Below are 4,240 nucleotides of genomic sequence, written 5' to 3'. Positions count from 1 at the left end.
GGCATAAATAACCTTCCTCCTCCTCCTCCTCCTCCTCCTCCTCCTCCTCCTCCTCCTCCTCCTCCAGCACACACACACCTGTTCAAAGACATGCCCACCAGCTCACCTGTTCCACACCAGTCATGTCACCTCTCTAATCTACACAAGAACCGCTTACGTAGAGTTTCCATTTCATGTCACAGTTCTACTTCACTGGTTCTTCATTCCACAGGAGAGAGTTGTACTTTTTACTTTTATCTGACTCCTTTTAAGAGAAGTTTATTTATGGAGCACCATTCAGACAGGAAGTAGTTCAAAGTACTGAAAACATGTTCAACATAAGACGTTTAGAAAACAGAACCAATAAGTTTAAAATATCATAAAAACAAAAAGCAGTTAAAATTAGAAAGAAATTAAATTTAAGAGAAAATTAAAAGACAGAATAAAGCTTGTGATCACATGAAGAAAGAGATAAAAAATAAGTTATGTCACCAATGTACTGGAAAGAAAAGTGAATTTAATATTTTTTTAAGCAGAACTCAGGAAGTTTGTTCACACAAGTATTATTTATTAAGTATTACAAGTAAAAGTACTTTATAATAATAATAATAACTCCTGTCACTGCTGTTTAATAGTAATAATAATAATAACACAAATTGGACTAAATTAAACCCAAAACAGTTTGCATCAAAATGAGAGGAGAAAATGAACGAGGATGTTTTTACAACTTTTTTAATATCATTAACAAATTCTCTCTCAACATGAAGCTCAATATGACTTTTCTATCTTGGTGTCCATCGGGCTCTGCTGTTACAATCACTTCTTATACACTTTATTCATTTTATTTGTTATCTATCTCAGTTGATTTTTTTAACTGTATTTATTTACTTTACTCTTATTGTCACTCTGTTCTATTTTATAATGGAGTCAGTCTTATTCTGTTACACTTCATAGTTGTTATTCTATTGTTCATATATGTTGCGGCTGACAACATTCACCGACTGGTCAAACTAAACCAGACCGTCAGGAACTAAAGAGCCTTCTGTCACTTTCATCCGATACCGAATGTTCTGGAAGGAGAGGAACCAGAAACATCCGTCAACACCTTATCGCGTGTGTTCGATTCATGATCACGTGTGTTTGCTTTAGTCTCCAACGGAGCTTCTGACAAACTGTAGGTGTGGTGGAAGAAGTACTCAGTAAAAGTATTAATACCACTATGTTAAAGTACTCTGTTACACGTCAAAGTCCTCCATTCAGAACACGGCTGAAGTTAAAGTAAATAAACACTGTGACTGTTTAATCACCTTCTAACAGAGGCGTGATGCCCAAACAGGCGTACTTGTACTGCAGGTGTACATGTACAGGTGGTACTTCTTAAGTTATGGATAAATGCCTGAAACACTTTAAGTAGTTGGTGAAATAATTAGCTAAACTTAAGTTTAAATATAAAGGATGGTTCAAACATTTTCTTTGAGCTTTTTAACACTTTTTCCTTTATATTTAAACTTAAGTTTAGCTAATTATTTCACCAACTACTTAAAGTACTTTAACATAAGCAGTGAAACTGGTTGAATATTGTAACGTGTGTAAATAACTCATCACCACAGATAATCAGTCACTGAGCGTTCACTGTGTTTATGTGGAAACACATAACCGGTCACTGTGTTTAGAAACCAGAAAACATTTTTATTGTCATATACACATACACAAAATTTGCCTTCTGCATTATATATTTCCTGTATATAGGGAGCAGTGGGCTGCCAATGACAGGCGCCCGGGGAGCCGGGGGTTCAGTGTCTGCGGTTACCAGACAACCCTCTTAACCCAGTGAGCCACGGTCGCCCCGTTTATGTAGAACCTTTAACCATTCACTGTGTTTATGTGGAACCTTTACACCTGGTTTGAGTTACTAATGATGAAAAGCATCAGCGTGGCGTCAGGATGAGGACATGTGACCTGCTGCAGTCTGTGGACAGATTGTGTGGCTTCGATAAAGTTACAACCGTTTAAGATGCAATCAGGAAACTTTCCAGGCGCGTCGCTGAGATCAAGACTAAGGTCGGGTTGAAGATGGGTGTGGTCAGAGCGAGGGAGGAGGAAGTAAGGAGGGGAGGAAGTAAGGAGGGGAGGAAGTAAGGAAGACCCTCTGACCTGGTTTGTTTGATCCAACCTGGTTTCACATTGATTATTCTGTTGATCATTCAATAACATTAACAGAAGAAACACCTTTAAGAGGCCTCGTATGTGCAGCCGTTGGCTTGTTTTTGGATGCAGATACCTGAACTGACGTAATGGTTGACGGGATTTTTGGGGATTATTGTTCATCTTCCAGGAACACACTGAGTGGAGGCAAACTGGATCGGCCAGTTAGAGACGATCAACATTCCGTCATGTTGATCTCAACAAGAAAGTCCGCTTCACTGAGTGAAACAGGTGGCACGACAGGTACGCGTGGTAAACAGAGTCCTTTCAGGAAATGACTTTGAGTTGATCTGTGATGAATAATCAAGAGCAGAACATGTTCACCTCACAGGTGATCAGAGGAGCTTCATGTGTTCGTCCTGATCCACAGAGAAAAGAAACAGAAACAACTAAATCACACACTGTTTGTTTCTGTGGATCAAATGTTTAACTGATGTTAAACTGCTCAAAACCTTTCAAATAGTTTCTTTTTTTCTATGTAGACAGATTTGAACTGCACTGAAGAGCCCTTATCCTCCATTCTTTTTCACCAGTCTGTCAGTGTTTATAAGAACACATAGTTCCAGTGATGCGTCCCTGAAAGGAGACCTGAGGTGAGATGAGGTTCAGGTTGAGCGATGCAGAAGGAGGCGGAGACAAGAATGGACTTTAACTATCTGCTTCCTGGGCTCCACCATAACCCAGGACCTCAAGTGGGAGCTGAACATCAGCTCCATCACTGATAAGGCTCAGCAGAGGATGTACTTCCTGAGGCAGCTGAAGAAATTCAACCTGCCAAAGACAATGATGGCGCATTTCTACACAGCCATCATTGAGTCCATCCTCTGCTCCTCCATCACAGTCTGGTACGCTGCAGCCACTGCCAAGGACAAGGACAGACTGCAGCGCATCATTCGCTCTGCCGAGAGGGTGATTGGCTGCAATCTGCCTTCCCTCCAAGACTTGTTCGCTTCAAGGACCCTGAAGCGAGCAAGAAGGATCTTAGCCGACCCCTCTCACCCTGGACAAAAACTGTTTGTGCCCCTTCCATCTGGCAGGAGGCTGAGGTCCATCAGGACCAAGACCTCACGCCACACAAACAGCTTCTTCCCGTCCGCAGTCGGGCTCATTAACAGAGCCCGGGACCCCCACTGACTCTGTCATCCCCAGGACAAATTCCTACCGGTCACTCCCCTGCATCCCTTCTATTACACTCGACACTTTACACCACACTTACATCTCACTTGTTTATAGTCCTGTCGTCTGTTCGTTTGTGCACTTTATTTTAGATTTCACTTTATTTTATATCGTACTTTATTTTATATCTCTTGTAAATTTGAATATGTTTCTACTTGCACTGATTGTTGTTGATTGTTAAATGTTTGCACCTCCCGTCACGCCAAATTTCTTGTATGTTCAACATACCATGGCAATAAACGGTTCTGATTCTGATTCTGACCCGAGGGGATCAATCCATCCAACAGTTGTTCACGTAGAAGCACAACTTTGAACCTGCTGCTGGGGTGAAAAGTGATCATGATCAATCCTCTGGGAACCATGAATGTATGAATCACAGCCCTCTGTCACCTTAAAGACATTCATTTAAACAGACTCCCTCCTCATTCATCCTTTCTACAGCAATGCTGTTACAGACCGTACTGCTGGCAGAGCTTTGCCTCCTCCACTCTCTTCTAGTTCTGTTCATTTCACATTGCAAATGGTTGAAATATTCAAAGTTGACTTCAGCCTCATTCCTGTAGACCCACGCCCTGTTCTGGCTTCCTAGCTGCTCGGCTAAATCCAAGGAGCATCTTAAGAGCGAGTCGAACTGTATTTCTATTTGTTGCAATAAATGGATGACGAGAGTTCCTGACTGAACGATCCATCAAATAGTTGAGATATTTCAGAAGTGGTTGTCCGACCAACAGAAAGACAGATTGACGTCACCGTCCCGCTAAAAACTCACATCAATAAAACCAGAATGATTTCATCATTTAAATCTGACACTAGGTTTATAATAATCATATTCCAGTATATATATTCTAGTTTATAATAATCATATTCTAGTATATATATT

This window comes from Anarrhichthys ocellatus, unplaced genomic scaffold (genome assembly GCF_004355925.1).
Source record: "Anarrhichthys ocellatus isolate YVR2014 unplaced genomic scaffold, GSC_Weel_1.0 scaffold26, whole genome shotgun sequence".
In the NCBI taxonomy this organism is placed as follows: domain Eukaryota; kingdom Metazoa; phylum Chordata; class Actinopteri; order Perciformes; family Anarhichadidae; genus Anarrhichthys; species Anarrhichthys ocellatus.
Note: the sequence above shows the minus strand (reverse complement) of the source record.